The sequence below is a fragment of the Montipora capricornis genome, chromosome 7, assembly GCF_036669925.1.
Source record: "Montipora capricornis isolate CH-2021 chromosome 7, ASM3666992v2, whole genome shotgun sequence".
In the NCBI taxonomy this organism is placed as follows: domain Eukaryota; kingdom Metazoa; phylum Cnidaria; class Anthozoa; order Scleractinia; family Acroporidae; genus Montipora; species Montipora capricornis.
In genome coordinates, this window is record NC_090889.1 from 17,508,027 (window position 1) to 17,520,035 (window position 12,009).

The window sequence follows — 12,009 nt, forward strand, 5'->3', positions numbered from 1 at the left end:
CAAGCCACATCGAAATGTGCGACATGCGCCACCCGCCAGTTCAGATGGAAATTATACTACATAGTACACTATAACAACTAAATTAACTGAATGGTTACATCTACTTTTCAAGTTGCATCAAACTTTATGAGGTGCACCACCCACAAGTTCATATGGAAATTGTATTACATAGTACATTATAACAACTAAATTAACTGAATGGTTAAATCTACTTTACAAGTTACATCGAACTGTATGAGGTAAGCCACCCGCCAGTTCAGATGGAAATTATACTACATTGTACACTATAACAACTAAATTAACTGCATGGTTAGATCTACTTTACAAGTTACATCGAACTGTATGAGGTAAGCCACCCGCCAGTTCAGATGAAAATTATACTACATAGTACACTATAACAACTAAATTAACTGAATGGTTAGATCTACTTTTCAAGCCACATCGAACTGTATGACGTGCGCCACCCGCCAGTTCGTATGAAAATTATACTACATAGTATACTATAACAACTAAATTAACTGAATGCTTAGATCTACTTTACAAGTTACATCCAACTGTATAAGGTGCGCCACCTGCCAGTTCTGATGGAAATTATACTACATAGTACACTATAACAACCAAATTAACTGAATGGTTAGATCTAATTTACAAGTTTTATCGAACTGTATGAGGTGCGGCACCCGCCAGTTCAGATGGAAATTTTACTACATTGTACACTAAAACAAATAAATTATCTTAATGGTTAGGTGTACTTTACAACTCACATCGAACTGTATGAGGTGCACCACCTGCCAGTTGAGATGTAAATTATACTACATAGTACACTATAACAACTAAATTAACTGAACGGTTACATCTACTTCTCAAGTTGCATCAAACTTTATGAGGTGCACCACCAACAATATCAGATGGAAATTGTACTACATATTACCGTATAACAACTAAATTAACTGAATGGTTAGATCTACTTTAAAAGTTACATCGAACTGTATAAGGTGAGCCACCCGCCAGTTCAGATGAAAATTATACTACATAGTACAATATAACAACTAAATTAACTGAATGGTTAGATCTACTTTTCAAGCCACATCGAGCTGTATGACGTGCGCGAACCGCCATTTCAGATGGAAATTATACTACATAGTACACTATAACAACTAAATTGACTGAATGGTTAGATCTACTTTACAAGTTACATCGAACTGTATGACGTGCGCTACCTGCCAGTTCAGATGTAAATTATACATACATACATACATACGTAATTGACCGCTCCCCATAGGGGCTTTTCAGGGCCAATGAAACACAATCAACGAAACAAAAGAACACAACAACTACAACTGTTAAGAATCCCAACTGGCCGGAGGCAAACCAGTTGGCTATTTACAAGTGCAGCTGGGAAGTTGAACTAGGGAATACCGGGAACAAATGTGGTCAGAGCGGGTCTTGAACCCGGGATCTCCGAATCTCAAGGCAAGCGCCCTAACCACTCGGCCACACTGCCTCCACACGGCCACACTGTACTGTGTACTGTGTACTACATAATACACTATAACAACTAAATTAACTGAATGGTTAGATCTACTTTTTAAGTTGCATCAAACTTTATGAGGTGCACCACCCACAAGTTCATATGGAAATTGTATTACATAGTACATTATAACAACTAAATTAACTGAATGGTTAAATCTACTTTACAAGTTACATCGAACTGTATGAGGTGAGCCACCCGCCAGTTCAAATGGAAATTATACTACATAGTACACTATAACAACTAAATTGAGTGAATGGTTAGATCTACTTACAAGTTGCATCAAACTTTATGAGGTGCACCACCCACAAGTTCATATGGAAATTGTACTACATAGTACGGTATAACAACTAAATTAACTAAATGGTTAGATCTACTTTACAAGTTACATTGAAGTGTATAAGGTGAGCCACCCGCCAGTTCAGATGGAAATTATACTACATAGTACACTAGTCTTTACTCAAAATAATTATTTTCCCCTTCAATGCTACCTTACAAAGTGATGGTGACCAATATTATTCTTTTGTGTACTTTATTGAAAAGCTTAACAATTCCAACAGAAAAGAAATAACCATATGACTATTGTTTAGTCTCAAAATTAATTCATAACCAAAATTGTCATTGAGCTAAAGCACTAAGTTGCCATGAAAAGTCAAGTTAATACATGAGTGGACAAAGATTGCTGTATGTCTGTCAAATGTGTAACAATATTACTTTCCAGACTTGTTGAAACTACAGTACTGAACCTGAAAATCAAACTACTATTGCACTGACAATACATTTGTTGAACTTGTTCTTAAAAAAACCCATAATTGGCAGTCTGTCTTCATTTAGTTATAACTGTATTGTCTTAAACTATGGGATTGCTAGGTATTTGGTACATTGTAGTACTCCATAGATACCCCATATGATCCAGTATAGGAATGATATGGCTCAGCCCCATACCAATACCACATGATCTCTGACCCCTCACTTTGGGAATGCTACATACTTGGCAGCACTCCATCCAATTCCCACATTATCCAGGCACACTGGTATATGGTATGGGAATGGTATGGGGATTTGGTAACATCCCTTACAATTCCCATATCATGCTGGCCCATAATAATATGGCAATCAATGAAATGGTAAACTTCCATGCATACAATCTCCACATTATTGTCTAGGTACATGTATGCTGCATCTGGTATGGGAATGAAATGACTTTCACACAATTCCCGTCCTGTCCCATATATTCAGTGAACAGCTGTGATTCTTCCTAGTCTTGGACTACAATCAGTCAATTCACTGGTCAGTTTTCTGAAGTAATAAGGTCCTTTAATCAACATACAAACAAGTAGCACAGTTTCACATTCAGCTTCAATGGGTATTAATTAATTTATGTACAGATCATTACATTTCAGCAACTGCAAAAACTAAAAATATATAATATATATCCTGCTCCTGTAAAATAATATTCCAGCAAATCAGAGATGTGGTGGAAACTACAAAAAATCCATTACAGTCAAGCTATTAACAGTAACAGTTACTACTATAGCTAACAGGCAAAAAGTAGAATACAGAGTTCAAAGCAGTACCTAAACATTTAATTCATGTCAAAATCTTTGGATTGGGTTCTTGTTTTAAAATTAAATATGAAAAAAGCTGTTAAACATTTCAGATAAACCACAGAACTATAACAAGTTTGCAAAGAGAGATCCTTAAATACATCAAACCATAACTGGTGGAGGAGACAGAATTGGTTGCTAAGCATTTTTGTCTGCTGTGAAGGACCTTTCCTTGCTGTCTCATCAAAGATTTTTTTCAGGACGTGTGTCTTTCTGCTCTTTCATGGCAACTTAAAAAAAATACAGCATATACAGTATTATTATACTTCAATGATGCATGTAGTAATTCCTCTAAATTACTGATTATTTCTATTACAACTAAATTGTGTAAGGGTAAACTCATAAATTTGGATCCCTTTACTTACAAACGTCAATAATAGCTTTGTCAGGCATTTTCTGCATTTATTACAATAGTTGAAGTGACAGCATTTAGCATTTCTACGAGAAGGAATCATTTGTCAATCGTATACATTATAACTTGCGGTATGAGCACTTGTTTTCCAAATAATTTACAGGGCTATAGCATTTAAGCCAAATTGACTATCCTTGCTTCACAAATTGACTCGAAGATGTGAAAATGTGAATTCTAAATACAGGTAAACCGTTCCTCATTTTCAAGACAATAAGGCATCAAATCAAGCGTTATTCGCTTAAAGTTAACGCTTACCTTTTTACTTGTGTTGTTGTAAGCATTTCCTTGCCTGGATCAGGATTTAAAGAGTAAACCTAACCAAAAAATCGTCACCGTGCAAAAAGTGTGATCGTAGATACATAAACGTTTGAATAAAACCGCCCAAAATCTGTAAGAGCTGGACGTTGAGCTGGACTGGTTACCACTGACTGCTGACCAAAACGAAAAGGGCTCACTAGTTTCCAGTCCGGTCTCTCATGTGTTATTCAAGATGGCGGAGAATGAATCTTTCCACCGATTCATTACAAATGGGCAAGATTTGAGAGATACTGGAGTTCATTGAAAGGATTAAGTACTGACTTGGAGTGTGTAATTTTCAAGAGTAATGCATCATGTTCCTTTTGGAATAAGGCCGTTTATGAGAGCATCAAACAAGGTAATCCGTTGATGATATTTGTCACAATCTATACAATACATCAGAATAAAAGTTTTCTTTTGCATTTCTCCGTGTACAGAGTGATTTTATGTTCAAAGTTTTGGGCCTTTAAAGGGCATTGTTTAAGCAAAGTACATATATTACGAGTAGTGAATTAACTCGAAAAATATCGCATTCACACAGGCATGCTTTGAATAAGACCAAACCTTGTTATACATGTTTTGAAGGTTGAAGTTAAAGCTCATTTTTTTAAGGCACCAGATGAAATCAAATCCTAAAATTGCACTTAAAATACTTTGATTATTGTCTCACTGGCACATTCAGTACTATTGCACAAAATTCTCAAGAATCTCAGCTCGCTCAAGTGACCCTCAAATTGAATCACTGAGTGGAATTCTTAAAGATTCCCATAAAATCCTAGTCAACATTGCCCTTTTAGCTAGTTCAATTCCCAAAAATTAGGCCTGGAAATCCAGAAAAGCCCGGGCACACTGGCCAGGAAGGCCAGGCTTTTTGGCCGAACAGTGTGACAGTTTAAATTGCTTTAAAACATGAAAGTTTAAGTACTACAGATGTACTTTAGCATGATAGAATGAGAAGGACTTAAAATAATCATTTACATAGCTCTTTTATCAGAGACTGTACATCTAAGAATAATCATGCAAAGGTTTAGTCTCAGGTGTCAAATTTAGGAACAGTCAATATAATGTTCATGTTCAAGTGTGAGATATAATATAATGTTTACGTCGCTACATTAAAGATTAAACCAAAACATCATCGTATTTTGCAAGACATCATCAAGGCCATTTTATTAAAGATTGTTACTTCAAAGACACTTCAATTGAGCCCACAGAGTTTGGTTAAGGTCACTGGTCACTATGAAATTGCAGTCAATGTCCGTAATCTTGAAGACTTAAACATTTTTGGCCTGGAAATTCAAAAAAGCCTGGTCAAGCCTGGCTTGAATCTTAAGGCCTGGAAGGCCAGGCTTTTTTGACCAGGGTTGCTGAGAAAGTTCGGCGTTGGAAGTAACAAGGCCGGGAAGGCCAAGCTTTGGTGGCCAAGGTTGCTGAGAAAGCTTGGCTGTGGCCATGCTTGCCGGGCTTTACCAGGCCGCATTTTCCCAGTAAGCCTGGCCAAAAACCCGGAAAGCCTGGCCTGGCCAACCTTTGCCAGGCTAGCCTGGTTTTTGGCCGGGCTCCTGATGCTAGGGAAGTTTGTTGTAAGTTGTGATCTTTGCTCTCAAACAAAGACTTTGCCAGAATCTTAAATTATTTTAGTATCACACAGTCAGTCAAAAGACCAAGATCTACAAAAACTAGTATACACAACCAAAGTGGTTTGTCAAAACAGTTTATTGCACAATCAGAAATGGAGATGACTGAAATAATTTTTACTAAAAAGGCTTTTCACAGAACACTTGTATGAAATTCCATTTTAAAACGTTCAGTAGACTGTTGGTGTCTTATAATATTAGCCGTTGAACGATTGTGTTTTTATTCGAAGAATCAGAAATGCCTTTTAGAGCTTTCCGCCTTTGGAAAACAAAAATTTCCAGTGTCTATTTCATATTTGTGCTTGTGAGTATCTTCAACATTTAGAGTTGGACAAATCCTTTTTCATTTCAACTGGAATTGCTTACATTCGTTTTGAAGTCTTTTGTCATTCATTTTGAAGTCTTTTACGTGGCTTTTGTCCACTGCGTTCGTTATGCCCAAGACAATAATTATTATTATGTTAATTTTGAATAAATTACTTAGCTGGAACTTGGCTCAAAATCTTTGACCCGTGTATAAGTCTAAGGCGATTTTTGGAGCTTCTTTTGAGGCTACACGGGTAAATACGACACTTCTGTCATATTGTCTTCAAATGTATCTTGCAAAGTTGCTGAAATTCTCTCTCGCCTTGTTGCTCATTCCACAAACTTCAAGAAAAGATCTTACAGCAATATTACAGGTAAAAAAGTGTGTCAAGTTTTAATTAATATATTCTCATTATTTGCCAGCTGCACCTCTAATTCTTCAACCAGTTTTGATCAGGAAGAATGCAGCTCACTGCTGTATGGTGGCTCATCAATTTCACCCAAAAACTTCAAGGTTTGAAGCAAAAACACAACCTGTATTCCCGAGCAGTGCATAGTGTACTTAAGCTTATTAAGTCATGCCTTCCAAAGAAAACAAGTGCCCTTCATCAGGATGCCTTATTTGAAAAATAACTCTAGCATGTAGGATTTCATTTCAAAAAGCATGTCAGCTGTTTCAGTTGTCAGTATCCTGTGGAGGATGAAATTTGCCTGTCAGTGAATGACCAGTGCACAAGGCCTGCAATGCAAGCGAAGCCTTTTTGGCTCCCTCTCTCCCCAGTCTTCACAGTCGTTTTCTTCCCGAATTCTTTCCCTGTTCCCTCCCCTTGGCTGACCATAGGTCTGTTATAATCAGCTATTGTGAAAACACCCAGTAAAGCCCTCCTGCGAGGTGCTTCTAAAAATAGAAAGATACGGGACAGGGTTGACTCAGAGGGTTAATGTGGAAGATGGAGGCTCCGGGTAATGGGCTCCTGACAAGACGTTAAATGAGATCTTCTAGGATGTGTACTAAGGTCTTATAAGATCTTCACCAAGATCTTTACTTAGATCTTTTTAAGATCTTTTTTGAGATCTTATTTAAGATTCTTACTAGATCTTGTAAGATTTTTACTAAGATCTTATGTAAGATGTTTGCAAGATCTTGTAAGATTTTTACTAAGATCTTGTAAGATTCTTACTACATCTTGTAGGATCTTTGCTAAGATCTTGTAAGCTTTTTACTAAGATCTTATGTAAGATGTTTGCTAGATCTTGTAAGATTTTTACTAAGATCTTGTAAGATTTTTATTAAGATCTTGTAAGATCTTTTTCAGTAAGATCATGTAAGGTAGTCCTAAGATCTTAAGATCTGGTAAGATTCTTTTAAGATCTTACAAGATCGAAAACATCAGCAACCTTAAATTTTTTTGTCAAAATTTGTTAAGCAAATGTATTAAGATCTTATTAAGATCAAAGATCTTAAACAAGATCTTATTAAGATTTTCATCTTAATGCCCATCTTACAAGATTCTTACAAGATCTTAATAAGATTCCCACCTGGGTCATTGGTTTCAGTGATCCAAAAAGGTCACCTTCTGTCAAAAACCACAGAAATAATATAAGTGTAAGAGACGAATAAATTTGTAAGATGGATAAATACACACAAAAAATTAAAGTGTAAGACTACACTTAAAAATGGTATAAAACTGTTGCCAGCCCCGCAATCCGTTTTTTTGTGTGTATTATTAATTACGCCAACTTCTAAAGTGTAGTTTAACTCTCAAAAGGATGGTAAATTTACACGCAAAATAGTTCAAAATGGGTATTATACAACTTTGCACTTGTAAAAGTACACATCTAGCAAGGGTAATAATATCAGGAAGGATGGGTAAAAATTACCCCGAATGACGGTGTAGTGATCTTGCCAGCCCCGCTACCCTTTTTGGAAGGTGTAATTTTACCCCATCTAAATTACCCCCAAAAAACGTATAATTCAACCATAAAATGAAGTGCAATTATGTTTATTTATCATCAATTTATAAGTAAAATTACACATGACGCTACATCGATGGGTAACAAACTCAAGCGTAAAATTACAATCCCTTACTTAAGTAAAAAATGCACAACTCTAAATTCACATTTCTATAACTTAGCCTAGGACCATTAAGGTTGGTTTCCATATGATTGCAGACGATCACAGAAGGTAGAACCAAGTTATGTCGCATTGACAGGAATTTTGTATGAATCGAAGATTTGGAGAGCGTGCTTTGGCAAGAAAATGTATTTGTGCAGACTTGAGTATAATAAAAACAAACTAAACATTTAAGAGCAACGAGGTGGCCTCCCAAAACGTTTAGTATTCGTTCGCCTTTTGCAACGATATAAATGTCATCATAATTCGGGAGTTCGCAAGCAACAAGGATAAAAGGAAGAGAATCTTGCTTTAACCCAGGTAGCTCTTTTTCAGTAGGCACAACCTGCATATATAAAATAAAGGGGAAAAAAAACAGATGTAATAAACATTATAAAAGGTGCAAGTTACATCGAACTGTATATGGGGTGCATTACCCGCCAGTTCAGATGGAAATTATACTACACAGTACACTATAACAACTAAATTAACTGCATGATTAGATCTACTTTACAAGTTACATCCAACTGTATGAGGTGCGTTACCCGCTAGTTAAGAACGAAATTTTACTACATAGTACACTATAACAACTAAATTAACTGAATGGTTCAATCTACTTTTCAAGTTTCATCAAACGTACTACATAGTACACTATAACAACTAAAATAACTACATGGTTAGATCTACTTTAAAAGTTACATCCAACTGTATGAGGTGCGCCACCCACCAGTTCAGATGGAAATTAAACTACATAGTACACTATAACAACTAAATTAACTGAATGGTTATATCTACTTTTCAAGTTACATCGAACTGTATGAGATGCGCCACCCGCCAATTCAGATGAAAAGTATACTACATAGTACACTATAAAAACTAAATTAACTGACTGGTTAGATCTACTTTTCAAGCCACATCGAACTGTGCGACATGCGCCACCCGCCAGTGCAGATGGAAATTATACTACATAGTACACTATAACAACTAAATTAACCAAATGGTTAGATCTACTTTACAAGTTACATCGAACTGTATGAGGTGCGCCAGCTGCCAGTTCTGATGGAAATTATACTACATAGTACACTATAACAACTAAATTAACTGAATGGTTAGATCTACTTTACAAGTTACATCGAACTGTATGAGGTGCACCACCTGCCAGTTCAGGTGTAAATTATACTACAAAGTACACTATAACAACTAAATTGAGTGAATTGTTTGATCTACTTTTCAAGCCACATCGAACTGTATGACGTGCGCCACCCGCCAGTTTAGATGAAATTATACTGGATAGTACACTATAACAACTAAATTAACTGAATGGTTAGATCTACTTTACAAGTTACATAGAACTGTATGAGGTGCGCCACCTGCCAGTTCTGATGGAAATTATACTACATAGTACACTATAACAACCAAATTGACTGAATGGTTAGATCTAATTTACAAGTTTTATCGAACTGTATGAGGTGCGGCACCCGCCAGTTCAGATGGAAATTTTACTATATTGTACACTATAACAACTAAATTATCTGAATGGTTAGGTCTACTTTACAACTCACATCGAAATGTATGAGGTGCGCCACCTGCCAGTTCAGATGTAAATTATACTACATAGTACACTATAACAACTAAATTAACTAAACGGTTACATCTACTTCTCAAGTTGCATCAAACTTTATGAGGTGCACCACCAACAATATCAGATGGAAATTGTACTACAGAGTATAGTATAACAACTAAATTAACTGAATGGTTAGATCTACTTTAAAAGTTACATCGAACTGTATAAGGTGAGCCACCCGCCAGTTCAGATGAAAATTATACTACATAGTACACTATAACAACTAAATTAACTGAATGGTTTGATCTACTTTTCAAGCCACATCGAACTGTATGAGGTGCGCTACCTGCCAGTTCAGATGTAAATTATACTACATAGTACACTATAACAACTAAATTAACTGAATGGTTACATCTACTTTTTAAGTTGCATCAAACTTTATGAGGTGCACCACCCACAAGTTCATATGGAAATTGTATTACATAGTACATTATAACAACTAAATTAACTGAATGGTTAAATCTACTTTACAAGTTACATCGAACTGTATGAGGTGAGCCACCCGCCAGTTCAAATGGAAATTATACTACATAGTACACTATAACAACTAAATTGAGTGAAATGTTAGATCTACTTTTCAAGTTGCACCAAACTTTATGAGGTGCACCACCAACAAGTTCAGATGGAAATTATATTGCATTGTACACTAGAACTACAAGTAGAATTACTTTTCAAGTTACATCCAACTGTATGAGGTGCGCCACCCGCCAGTTTAGAGGGAAATTATACTACATTGTACACTATAACAACTAAATTAACTGCATGGTTAGATCTACTGTACAAGTTACATCCAACTGTATGAGGTGAGCCACCCGCCAGTTCAGATGAAAATTATACTACATAGTACACTATAAAAACTAAATTAACTGAATGGTTAGATCTACTTTTCAAGCCACATCGAACTGTATGACGTGCGCCACCCGCCAGTTCAGATGAAAATTATACTACATAGTACACTATAACATCTAAAATAACTGAATGGTTAGATCTACTTTACAAGTAACATCGAACTGTATGAGGTGCGCCACCTGCCAGTTCTGATGGAAATTATACTACATAGTACACTATAACAACCAAATTAAATGAATGGTTTGATCTAATTTAAAAGTTTTATCGAAGTGTATGAGGTGCGGCACCCACCAGTTCAGATGGAAATTTTACTACATTGTACACTAACAACTAAATTAACTGAATGGTTAGGTCTACTTTACAACTCACATCGAACAATATGACGTGCGCCACCCGCCAGTTCAGATGTAAATTATACTACATAGTACACTATAACAACTAAATTAACTGAATGGTTACATCTACTTCTCAAGTTGCATGAAACTTTATGAGGTGCACCACCAACAATATCAGATGGAAATTGTACTACATAGTACAGTATAACAACTAAATTAACTAAATGGTTAGATCTAATTTAAAAGTTACATCGAACTGTATAAGGTTAGCCACCCGCCAGTTCAGATAAAAATTATACTACATAGTACACTATAACAACTAAATTAACTGAAAGGTTAGATCTACTTTACAAGTTACATCAAACCGTATGAGGTGCGCCACCTGCCAGTTCTGATGGAAATTATACTACATAGTACACTATAACAACTAAATTAACTGAATGGTTAGATCTACTTTACAAGTCACATCGAACTGTATGAGGTGCGCCACCTGCCATTTCAGATGGAAATTATACTACATTGTACACTATAACAACTAAATTAACTGCATGGTTAGATCTACTTTACAAGTTACATAGAACTGTATAAGGTGCACCACTTGCCAGTTCAGATGTAAATTATACTACATAATACACTATAATAACTAAATTAACTGAATGGTTACATCTACTTTTCAAGTTGCATTAAACTTTATGAGGTGCACCACCCACAAGTTCATATGGAAATTGTACTACATAGTACATTATAACAACTAAATTAACTGAATGGTTAAATCTACTTTACAAGTTACATCGAACTGTATGAGGTAAGCCACCCGCCAGTTCAGATGGAAATTATACTACATTGTACACTATAACAACTAAATTAACTGCATGGTTAGATCTACTTTACAAGTTACATCGAACTGTATGAGGTGAGCCACCGGCCAGTTTAGATGGAAATTATACTACATAGTACACTATAACAACTAAATTGAGTGAATTGTTGCATCTACTTTTTAAGTTGCATCAAACTTTATGAGGTGGACCAACCAAAAGTTCGGATGGAAATTATATTACATTGTACACTAGAACAACTACAATTAGAATTACTTTTCAAGTTACATCCAACTGTATGAGGTGCGCCACCCGCCAGTTCAGATGGAAATTATACTACATTGTACACTATAACAACTAAATTAACTGCATGGTTAAATCTACTTTACAAGTTACATCGAACTGTATGAGGTGCACCACCTGCCAGTTCAGATGTAAATTATACTACATAGTACAGTATAAAACTAAATTACCTGAATGGTTACA

The 12,009-nt window shown here is 35.8% G+C and overlaps 1 protein-coding gene across 2 annotated transcripts in view; it reads right to left on the reverse strand.

The window, feature by feature from the left end:
* Positions 1-7,774: 7,774 nt before the first annotated feature.
* Positions 7,775-12,009, reverse strand: part of LOC138055255 (uncharacterized) — a 16,736-nt gene continuing 12,501 nt past the window's right edge. For both annotated transcript variants that reach the window (XR_011133422.1, XR_011133424.1), the window contains exon 3: positions 7,775-8,246. The gene's annotated coding sequence lies outside the window, so the exon portion shown is untranslated. The remainder of the gene's footprint in view (positions 8,247-12,009) is intronic.